The sequence below is a fragment of the Macrobrachium rosenbergii genome, chromosome 51, assembly GCF_040412425.1.
Source record: "Macrobrachium rosenbergii isolate ZJJX-2024 chromosome 51, ASM4041242v1, whole genome shotgun sequence".
Lineage (NCBI taxonomy): Eukaryota > Metazoa > Arthropoda > Malacostraca > Decapoda > Palaemonidae > Macrobrachium > Macrobrachium rosenbergii.
The window spans coordinates 32,570,044-32,583,010 of record NC_089791.1 but is presented as its reverse complement, the minus strand read 5'-3'; positions in this window follow the sequence as shown (position 1 = coordinate 32,583,010).

The following is a 12,967-nucleotide window of genomic DNA, read 5'->3' as shown; positions in this document are numbered from 1 at the left end:
CAGTACACCTCTGATATCAATACCCCTTTCAGGTTAAATGATACAAAAATGTTGGTGACAATGAAAAAACTGTCTAGGTCCACCCCATATCAGGTTATGGGTAGCAAAGTATTCACATTCAAAGATCAAAACTTTCAAACGGATATTTGTTGAGAGTTTGTGATTTTGAATTTTCACACTGATGTCAGTACACACTGAAAGAAGCAAGTCACCATTGTTATATAACTACTTGAAATAACTCCCACACTAAAAAATATGTCTTGGTAAATAACTTTAGTAAACAAATATGACTAACAATTACTGTACTGCTGCACAAACCTTACACCTTATTTAAATCCTCGACTATAAAACAATTCAAGGAAGAAATATTATTTTGCACAGATGTTTACAGAAACCCTACCCTTCAGCATTAAAATTCCCTCAAAATATACATATCAATGCCTAATATGACTTAACAATGGAATTTTTGGTATGTATGCCATACAATGTTTAGAATTTTTCATACATATACAAACTAATGTCACACTTTGCCAAACGTCTACACTTGGAGGAGACAGCAACTTTCATCAGGCAAGTTCCTGTACTTTAAAATACCTCTGCATTTCATTCCTGGTAGCAAAACAAAGATGTTTTTCTTGCGCTCTTAACATTAAGAGGAAAATTAATGGAGTCTTATGGTGAGGTTCAAAGTTCTGAGCTCTTGAAAAACTAAGCTGGTTTTGGATTAATAAACATGCCTGCATTGCATTGGAAATGCAAGGTCACAGCAAACTGAAGCAGGTCTGGCCAAAGTTGTCTTTTCTCAAGAAAGCCTGAGCTCTTGATTCAGTGCACGACAACATTTGGTTCACACAAGGCAATTTCTACCTAAACTAGTCATGTACTCATTTGTTCTATATTATATGAATAGTCTCCTTAAAAGTGCAACCAAGTTATGAGGAAAAACAACAGCACACCACTACTTTCTAAAGAAGTGTTACAACAATTATGAAGTTGAAACTGAGTTTAATGTATCCCTACAACTGTAAGCTCCTCAGGTTTTACCACATCCAGCTCTTAATATCGAGGAAGACAGAATTAAAAAGATGATAAATACAATGTGCTATTCTTTAAGAGAATGGGAAAGAAAAAGACCTAAAACGAACAAACATAACATCTGACCATCAGAGGAGAATCAAACAACTGCAAATTACTAATAGCCTCCTGTAGCTAAAAATAATCTTAGCAACCATTTAGTACTCACTCTGATGACACACACAGGCGTCAATATTTGTATATAATTGCAAAAGGAGAAATCTGATTCAGTGCTTTGCCAGTCTCAAAGGACTGATAAACCTCACAAGCTCGATGAATTGCACAATTTTGATGTGAGTCCTATGTAGGGGGTAATCTTTCCTTGACCTACAGCCTCATGGTAAGCAAAGAAATTTATCTTGAAGTTGAATAATTGTCTTTAGAGCACCAATCCTTCTCCCTTAATCATTGACAATCAGTGCAAGAACATTACTTTTTCTGAATCTTTCCCACAAATCTTACATAAAATTTTGAAGCCACAGGAAGACAAGAAAAATTTAAACCACATCCATTCCTGACGTACTTTGAGTCCTTTTCTTGCAAGGAAAACTGGGGACCTCCTCTTGCCTGGTTTAGGTAACCGGGCCAGTCAGGCCAGGCCACTATCCCAGGACCCCTAAGCCACGCTCTTCAAAGAGGTGTGAGGGAGCACCTGCAAGCTCTCTGCTCACATTCTCTCACTTAGTTGTGCTGGCAAACAAGTCCAGGTCCATAGACCAGCGACCCTTACCGGCCCTGGCAGGCAGGTTACTGGTACCAGTACACCAGGGGTCCAGAGAACCCCAGGTAGCAGTTGCACCTGTGTGCTCAGCAACAGGAGCAGCAGTACTCACGGTACTATTAGTTAGAAACCGGTCAAGGGGGCTGGCCGCTGAAAGCTCTACGAGATTTCACGCAGGAGGCCGAGGCAACCTCCTCCTTCCTCTGCTTGCTAGCTTTGGAAGAAGGGGAGGAGGCAACAGCACTCAACGACGAAGACAAGGTTGGTGATGACAACTTCCTTCTACTCCCCTTTGACAACAGCGTCTGGAGGAGGGCATCATCCAGAGATGACACACATGGCAGCACCTGCACATCGCCGATATTGCATGAGGGGTTACCAAGAAAGTAGCAGCAGTCCTACAGCTGCTGGATACCATGACTGGTACAGTCATCACAGTCACAGTTGAAGGAGATGCCAGAAGGTCCCTCATACCCTATGAGTAATCAGTAAGTTCAAAGACACTCAGCTCCCCAAGAGACCTAGAGAGGGTCATAACTCCTAAAGTCCCTCAGCCTCCACAACACCTGAAAAAGAAGTCAGGTTAGGTTGTTTTGGTTACCCATATAATGAGTGAGAGTCAACCTCAATAGAGGAGAGAAACCCATTACGCGGCCTTTCCTTCCCTGGACAGCGCCTCAACACAGTGTCTTCCTCTCCAAAAAGAGCTAAAAAACATAAAATAGAAAGCAAAAGGCAGTCAGGCACAGAAGCGCAGAGACGTCTTCACACAACAGCAGCCGAAAGCAAAGGAGTGCAAACTGGTGAGTGGGCAGGCTTTCCCCCCTCAATCTTGTCTGAAAGTTAAACAGTCATTCCAGCTTGCATTTGCATGCTGAATCCTATGTAAAGAACGTCGGGTTTGTATCTGTGTAGAATAAAAAATTATTCAAGGTAGATGTAACCACCTGAAATCATGGTCTATCGCCCAGTAGAATTTCACAGAATTTTTATGTTAACCCATAATCTCTCAAAACCAAGGTATAAAAAGCTAAGACTGCTGCAAAGATTTTTATGTGGGCTAGTGCTCAAGCACTAGTAATTGAAAAGGAACATCTCTTGTAAGTGTTGTAAAACTCAGAACCGTAACGCACACATCCTGTTTTTTAAGGCATATGGTTCAGCACTGTGCACACATACCAAATGAGAGGGGAGTGTGCTTCAACCTCCTTCATGTTTGAAGTGCAGACCAAGTGGGTGGTGCCAGACCTGATAACTTTGCATTTAGATGCATATAAGCCTTTACAGTGTAAAAAGGTAAAAAGGGTACAAAACCATAAACATCTTATATACACAACTGCAAAGCTACATTACACTGCTGCCAAGATTTTTAAATTTCATTATAGAGGTTAATGTCACTAGTAATGCAACTATGTTGTAATAACTACATCTGGACCAAGCAGTTCTGCTATATCCCTGTTTTTTAACCCATGTGGTTCAGCACTGTGCATACCATACGGCAATGAGAAACATGCATTCCACCTTCAAGTTTCAGAGTCGTATTGACCATGTACCAGCAGCTAAATGATAAATTTGCATTTAGGATATGCATATAACCTTTATGGTTTTGTTAATCCAGATAAAATGAAAATAATTTCTGATAAACCTGTACTTTTTATTGCTGCAAAGGAGTATACTAACACGCAGCTATTTATTTGTGATATGAGGTTAGTATTAAATTTCATATGGTGGAATTAACGTCTCTTAGTAATGCAACTCATGGTCAGAAAGTTGTTACCCACAACGCCTACATGGGCTGGACCCAGCAAAGTTCTGCTATATCACAAGCTTCATAACCATGTCTGGAATATACTGAATAATTGATGTTTAGGCAATTGCTTAATAGCTATGAGTGCATTCCGCGGTATATATGGAGAAATATTACCCTTGTAGAGTAGAAACCAATCTCAAGATGATTTCAATGCAGTTAACTCCATAATTCTTAGAGACATTATTAGATTTCTACCCTATGGTTTGTTATGATCAACAGCACAACCACTTGATCCAATGTTCAATGCTTTGTCTGATCTTCCTGAACTTTTTTATTGTGAGTTGAGCAGGAGACAGACCTGTACACACTTTGTCCATTTATGTTGTGAAAGGTTCGAAAATCCATTTGCAAAGGGAAATTTACTTGGGAAGTTCTCACTGCTGGAGATAAGAGCGTCATCTTTATTAATGACATCTCTTGCTTTTGTTTCATAATAGTTATGGAAATTTTACCCAGATATGCCTACATTTTAGGGATTATTAGATAAGTGGACTAGGGTTGTTTTCACAAAACATGCAAGCCTATGAAACATTTTCATTGAATTCATTAATACTTTGGATGTTACATTACCTCATTTTGTGGTTGTATACCTTAAACGACAAAAACATACATAATGATTTTTGCATATATGGCGAATAAATTACCCTTTAAAATGAAACAATCTCATAGAAATCGTTTGGCTGGTTTTTTCTTTTTAACTCAGTTGGCAAACTTTAAAATGCATTATTTATCATTTTTTAAAAATGAGCTATGGCACATTATTACACAGCACAACCATGATGTCTTTGATCCATCAGTGAACAGTTTAACAGAACCCGAATGTATTTGGCCATGATCAAGAAAACGAACCTTCACTTCATGGACATTAACTGATTTTTTAACAGCAGCTTTTCGACAGACTGATGGTTCTGGGGTCAACCACAGGGCAAATTTAGACAATGGTTACTTTAATTTTGGGTTTCACAGACACACTGTCAACTGTAGCATTAATTCTTACATGAAAAGGCTTGGATGACCTAGCGTTTGCAAACTGATGTGCATTGTTTTGGTCATGAATGGATGCTGCATGATTTTCAAGGGAACCTCTTAATTTGATCATATACCACGGTCCCAGTTCCTCTCAACGTAAATCTAGAGGGAGCTCTTCAGTGTCAGTATTAAGCTTTCAACTGGTGATGTCTTAAATACACCAGAGCATATCTTAGACCAGCATGATGAACTACATCCAACTCCTCAAGTCTGCTTGCACTTGCTGAAGAGTACACTTGGCAACCATGCTCAAGCTTAGATTTACATAAGTCATATAACCGCAAAAGTGACCTCTTATCAGCACCCCAGTTAAAACTTGACTACTTTTAAAATATTAAGAGATTTCTTTACCTTAGTTTTCAAGGAGTCCATATGACTGGCCCATGTTAGCTTCTTATCAAAAATCATCCCTAAAATCTTCACCACCTCCTTATATGTTATTAGAGTGTCTTTCAACCTAATATTTGGAATGGTTTCCTTTCGAGTACTTCTAGTAAAACAAACTGCCACAGTTTTGGAAAGGGAAAAGCAAAAGCCATTGTCATCAGCCTAATTGCAGATTGCATTAACTGACTTTTGCAAGAAATTACAAGCTGCAATACCATCATAACTAGTGACATATATAGTAAGGTCATCTACAAAAAAAGATGCCTGTACTAGAGGTGAGACATGTTCAACAATGCTGTTTATAGCCACAGCAAATAAGGTGACACTCAATATACTGCCTTGTGGGATGCCTTCCTCCAGCTCAAAAGCATTAGACAAGGTATTTCCATTTCTAACTGTCAAATGAGCTGATGAAATTTAGCATATTACCTTATATTCCCATGTCATGAAGCCGCTTAATAATACCAAAATGCCAAGTAGTGTCATAGGCTTTTTCGAGATCGGAGAAGACTCCAATAGTCTGACTGTGTTTTGAGAAACCTTGCTGAATTTGGGATAATAGTCTTAGTAGTGGGTCTAGAGTGGAATGATTTCTCCTAAAGCCAAATTAGACAGATGATAACAAACCATTTTTCTCTAGATACCATACTAGTCTAGAATTCACCATTTTCTCAAACAATTTGCACACACATCTTGTAAGAGATACTGGCCAATAGCTTGTAGGAAGATGTGGATCTTTTAATGGTTTCTTAATGGGGACAACAACTGCAATCTTCCAAGAAGGGGGAAGAATACCTGCTTCCCACATTTTGTTAAAGATTTTAAAAAGATAGATTTAGCTGAATCTGGAAGATTTTTGAGCATGCTATAAAGAATGTTTAAATTCCCATGGATGTTGATTCAGATGATGATAGAGCATCCCTTAATTCCCTTAAAGTTAACTTGGCATTATAAGATTCACCAATTTCAGGATTTAAATTTATGGAAATGGTTGAATAGTTCCTAGAACTCAATACTTCATAGAAATGATCACCCAGTTTTCAGCAACTTCATCAGGCTCGGTGACAAGGTCTCCATTGACTTTCAGATAATGCTTTGGCAATGGAATGTATTTGCCACTTAGTTTTCTTATCTTTTTCCAGATTAACCTGGATGGGGTCTTAAAATTTACACCATTTATATAAAAAGGCCAGGATTCTCTTCTTCTTTTTTAAAATATTTTCTCTGTTTTGCCATAGCTCATTGGTAAATAGATTTTGCTGTTGCAGATTGACTGGATTTATAACGCCTGTAACATTTCCTCTTAATTTTCCTCAAATTGCCACAGGTTTTATCCTACCGTGGAACAGCAGGTCTGTGTGGTTTCCTGTTGGTCTTACATACCGAGTTTTCACCACTATTCAATATTTCAGAGGCAAAGTACTCATAAGCCTTCATATGGGACTCGAAGGACTCAAATTCCTGGGATAGGTTAATACCTTCTTGAAATATGACCCAATCTGCTTCCTTTTCCTTCCATTAAACAGGAAAGTTCGAGGGGACATTTCTCACAAACTTCAGATGACTAGGAAAGTGATCACTGTCAAGTAGAAATTAATCTACAGACCAGTTAAAATCCAGATTGAGAGAAGAGCAAATACTTAAGTCTATAGCATATGAATCCAAGTCCTGGGGCACAGGACTCTCGAGTCCTTCCAGGTCACAGTCTTCCCTAGTTACTCCCTCCGCAGGAGAGGGATGCTCGCCAGAGCCCTTTGGCAATCTCTCAACCACTTAAGCATACAACCAGTCTAGCCCAAGGACTGAACCCAAAACATATGCTTCCATGGGAGGAATGGGATGGGAACACAGATGGTCCCAGTCCCAAACCCTAGGCCTATCCAGCTTAGGGCTCCTGGAGGTGGAGGTCATAGGTGAGAGTTCCCTTGCACCCTTGCCAGCCTGCCAGAAGCCAAAGTCCTGGCAGGTGAGTAAGGCCGTGGGCAGTCAGCAACCCACGGTGATGACATCCACATGGGTCAAGGAGAGCAGTCCCAATCAAGCAAACATGAACAGGGGGCTGTCCCAAAGATGTGCTATGGTCTTCTTAGAAGCCAAAACTTCTAACGGATAAGAAGACTGGGTGGGGGACATCATCTTGCCTTGCCCAGGTGAGCAGGCCAGTAGGCCAGCATCACAGTTCCAGGACCCCTGTACTGCTCTCTTCGGAGAACAGGAAGGGGTGTGTGAGTGCCTGCCCTCTCTCTATTCACTTTCCCTCACTGGGCCGTGCTGGCAGTCAGGCCCAGGTCCATACTCTGGGGACCCTTACCAGCCTGGGAAAGTGAGCTTCCGGGACCAGTATCGGTGCACTGGGAGTCGGTGAAACCCCAGGCAGGGTTGCTCTTGAGCACTTAGCAATGGGAGCCACAGTACTGAAAGTACCACTAGTGAGAGACCCTGCAGCCCTCTCCATGGGGGAAGGCTGGCTGCTAGAAGTCCTATGGAACTTCTTGTGGATGGGTGGGGCATCCTCTTCTTCCTCTGCTTGCTAGCTTTGAAAGTAGAAGGGGAGAAGGTGACAGCACTCGATGAAGATGACGACGACAGCTTCCTACCCTGCTTCTTCAACTACATTGGCCGAGGGCAGCTTCGACAGCAGGGTGTGAAGGAGGACGTCTCCAAGTGAGGACAAAGTGGATGGCAACACCTTAGAGCATATTATCGGTGGCAAAAGCAGTGTTATTAGAGCTGTAATGGTGGCCCTTGAGCCAGTGGATACCATAAACATTTAAGTCATCACAATTACACGTGGACGCAGTTACGGGAAGGCCTTTGGAAGCCTTCACAACGCCTGAAGCAATAAACAGGTTAGGTGAGGCAATCCCCCTTTTCCCGCGAGGAGTGGCGCCTTTCCAAGGACAACTCCCCATCTGAGCGGAAGGAGACCACTGGAGAGTAGTCAAGCCGGTCTTCTTCCCCCTTCGATGACTCTCTACTGACACAGTAGTAGGAGATGGCAAAGGGGAAACAGCTCCCTCAGAAGTGGTAACAGCAGGTGGAAATTTGGCAGGGGGCAAGAAGGTACAGTATCAGAGAGAATCTTAAGTGTCACTGGTGGAGTATTGCATTCTCACTTCTCTCACTTCTTTTCCCTAGCAAACTTCACCCACTGTTCAGAAGGCCAGACTCGACACCCACTACAAGAACTTGATCAGTTACAATCATGCTTGCAGCAATGATACACACAGCGCATGTGGGTCAATCTCAAGAACGGAGAGGAACTGATTGCAAGGCCTTTATTTCCCTAGATAGCACCTACGATTTAAAGGTTTCCTCTCCACAGGCAGTTGCAAATTATGGGTTTGCATACTGATATATAGCAAACAACAACAAACAACCATGTATTTAAGGAAAAAACAGAAAAAGAATGAGAGCACACGGCAGTCGGGCAGAGAGCGCACGAAGACGTCTAAACATGACGGTGGCCGAAAGCAAAGTGGAGCGCAGACTGACAAGTGGGTGGGACTTCCTCCCTACCATCGTTAGTTAATCACCTGGTTTGAAAGTTAAACAGCCATTCCAGCTTTCATTTGCAAGCTAAATCCTACATAAAGACCAAAGGTCTGTATTTGTATAGGAGCATAAAAATCACTAAGTGACATTACAGAAAGTGAGTCCCTCACTCTTTCCCTCATAACCACAAGTTAACTACCTAGATACCAGTTCAGTGACCATTTCTAGCTCTCACTTAAAGATACTCCTACACAAAACGCAATGGTTTATAGTTCTGTAGAAACAAACAAGGTTATGGCCCACTCCCCAAAAGGGACAGGAGAAGGAGTTGCTGGAGCAACAGGATCAATGGGAACGTTCAGAAAATCCACAAGTGAAGAGCACTCGGGCTGAGAGGGGGAAGCCAAGACTTGAAGTGATGGGATCCACGAAGACTGAACTTGTAAGGAGCTTTTGGTGGTACCTAAATGTTCTAGGAAAGCACACAGACTCTCCTGGTATGCCAAGAAAAGGCCACAGCGTCTTCAGCGTCTCATCTGCCTCTTGGGGATCTTCAATTAGAAGTAGCAGAGGACAGAGAAGCAGGGGTTGAAGCTGGAGCAGTGCAGATGGCATGAACTAGCATTGTACCAGCAACAGCACCACTCACACAGAGAGCCATTTAATTGTCGTATTGTCCATCCATCACCTCCCACGACTGCACAAGGGAAAACCAGGTGGCTACCATCCCAGCAGAAGTAGCGAGGATCAAGGCAGGCACACATCAGGATATTAACTGGTAATGTGTTGTCCTTTGAAAATGACAAGAGAACCTATGCCTTCTTCCTTCCCTAGTTTGTATTTCTTCTATCAGGCAGGTGACCACGCAACAATTAACGCTGTTAAAAGATTATGTACACTCTGCAGTTCTGAATAATATACACACACAAAAGATATATCATTATAGGCAACATAAACCCAGGACAAATTCCATCACACCCTGGTCATCTTGGCTAATCATTCTTTCTAGGGGAAGAATTTTCAAGCACCATCATTCTAATCACAATCACAACAAGCACAGGCTACAAATCAGCCAAGTTGTCAAACATTCAAACAAAGAAATACCCATAAAAAAAGCTCCAACAACAGCCATGATGAAAGATATATTATAGTACACCTGCAGGCAGAGAAGATATCCAGAGGAAAGGTGACTGCCTACAAAGCAGGGTGGAACTCCAAGCCTCCTGCTTTTCTGCCACTAATTAACCAACTAGCAAATGAGCTTCAGACCACTGAGCTGATTAACAGCCATACCAACTTATTTTTGTAAGATACCAATTTTATTAGCAACGGGTATCTGATATCAATATGAACAAAAAATGTTTTTGTCTTCAAAGGTTTTCATCAGTCCTCTTGTAAGATATACAATTTTATTAGTATCTGATTCTGAGTTTTTTTTTAGATCTACTTCATATGCTTCATACAAGTCATGCTAAAATCCATCACAATTTTCTTTTACCAAGATATTTGCTGACAAATGTTATTAACCACCTAGATTTTCTATTAAGTTCTTTGTTCATGTTTTGATGGCCTAAGTGGGGCTACTGATCAGATTTTGTTTTTCCCAGTGTACCGTCATAAAGATGGCTTGCATATTTGGAGTGTCTTTTGATATCTGGACAAGTGGGGACACGAACAATGCTGAAACTTGTTTGGTTCTTTTGTTATAAGTTTCACCAATTCAGTGGGATTTTGGAATACAGACAGTGCTTCATAAAATTGTTTTTAGTTTTAGTTATGGTTCTTTTTGTGCATATGTGTAACTCTTGTTCCTTGGATTGTTTTTATCAATTTGAAGTTTTTTTTCTTTCTCAACATGGTCCTATTCTGAAAATTTCAGATGTTCATTCTGGTATCCAAATTAATATCTTAAAGACATGGAACCCAGTGTATCATACAATTATAGGGGCCCACAGTGGGATACCTGGGTTTTTGGGCAGAGGAAAATACAAGAGTGAAATAAAATGATGCGCTCTTACATCATAAGATGCTTCTGCAAGCTGTAATTGTGATTAAGGTAAGGTTCACTTAACGGTTGTAAAGTGACATTGCATACTAAGGACCTAGTAACGTCAGTTTTGTTGGCAGCAAGGTCCTGGGAAATAAAACCCAAGGCCAGGTAAGGACCCCACATCCTAGGTTAGGTGTGGTTAGGTTAGGTCGTAACCCTATTATTCATTATGGTAGAACTATGGGTTGCTCCGCATTGGTTATTACCTTGGAAACTGTCGTTTCCTAAGTATTTTGGTTGCTTATTAACAATATACTGTTATTTTTGGGGGTCGACTGTAATTAACCTGTAATTAACATGAGAACTGATATGTTTTTGTATGCTGGCCATCCTGGAATGCTATCACGCATGTGCAGTACTATAGGGGAGCTTTTGGTAAAAAAGGGGAGTTTCCTTCACCAGGGGGTCCAGGGGGCAGAGGACCCCTGCTAACTAACACAGCCTGCTAGGTTAGGCAGGTTAGGATACATTAGGTTAGTATAGTTCCTTGGATAACGTTTCCTTAGCCAATTCCTTCGTGAACATATGGCTCCCTAATGACTTGCTAACGCACATAACCATTACATAACAAGGACATGGCAGTCCAGACTTTCTCCCAAACATTTCCAAAACCCAGCGTTCTTAAAAGGTCCCCAACCATGCTGGATAATTATGAGGTTAATAATAATAATTGTCCGATAATAAACACCACCACTTCCTTCACCAGCAAAACTAAAAGTATAATTAAATTATTTTCCAAGGTAATAATACGTGCAGAGTAATCCTGTAGTTTTACGTTCATTATAAATCAAAGTGCTGTAGGTTAAGTTAGGTATTTACTGTAGGTTAAGTTTGGTAGAGTCCAAGGGGCAAAGCCCCCAGCCAGTTAAGAACCCGACCCCCTAATATCTGGCTTAAATTTATGCATGATATTCTTAGAAATTTCCGACGCAGGCCTGCCCTTTACCGGGTGCTCTATGACCAAGAACCCGTGCTGCAATAACGCCAGTTTAATAAAAAGCAACAATACCTAGCCTAAGCAGCAGTTCAACAGATGAGACACAAGACAATACACAAATAAACATGACAGGTATTTGTGGACTTAGGAGTACATGGTGGTATATATTGAAGCTATAAATCAGGACTCACCTGACTTGCCTATTACTCTGCAGCATGCATACAACAATTCACTTTTGCCAGTCTCTTGCGTTACGAGGATCTTCATTACACCTTTAGGGTACTCATTAAAAATCTTGGCATCTGACCACAATTAGTCTATAATAAAAAAAAAGTCTTTTAACGTCACTGCAAACCAAACTTTCCACTACACAACCTTCTTGATACTCCCCATTAACTCCACCTTGCCAGGTCCCAGCTGTAGATTACGTTCCAAAAATACTGTTAAAATGTAAACTTTTGTTTTTCAAATCATAACTCCTTTGTAGATATCGCTGTAAAAAGTCTCAATTACATTGTAATTTTATCAATTATAAACAAATAGAAGTGAGTGGTAATTAGCAATTCTATTCCAAGTGCAAAAACTTACGAGTTTTTGACAACGCATAAGAAGAACACAACTTCACGCGATCACAAAGTACTTGTAAATATCTTCGAAATGAAAATGTTAGTGTTTAGGTAACTCTGATTACAATACAAATGAAGGTAATAGTATAACAATGAATAAACGACGATGATCGAAATGACAGAGACTGTGTTACTAAAAAAAAAATAACCCAAGTGACAACATGCAATAACCATGGCAAAGACTGGGGAACAAACATGAGTGATAGATTGACACTGGCAAGGTCTATAGAGATACAAATTGTGATCTTCAGCTATGATGATGATCGCTGAGACGTTGAGAACTACAATCATTATAACAACAACGATTCGATTATAAATATTAAAATTATAACCACAATATAAATTACTACTTCTACTGGAAACTGTACTGAGCACTAGTACTAACCTTTAAAATTAATTAATTAGATACTACAGCAGTCAAACATCCTTGAAAAATTATCTAACTCGGTTTGTGTCATGTTGCCTCCTGTAATTTTGCTAATTAAAAAGCAATATTTTATAATATTACATACATGGAAGGTGAGATTTCACCAGGGCATTTGACATTTTATTTTGTGCAATTGTTTCTTGGACGTTTAATTAGCATTAGTCTGGTTACTTACAGTAGGCTTCATATCTGGTCACAATTTGCCGAAAATGCTCTATAGGACCCGTAAACATTTGACAAGATCATGCACTATTTATAGCAGAAATATGCAAAAAATCACCCAATCACCCACCACATTTCATATTAATTATCAAGTCACGCTATCATAATGCCCAGAAATTAAGAAAGAGTTCTTCTTAAATAATTTTAGACAGAAAGAAAATAGTATTATAATTTTAATACTGCATTTGG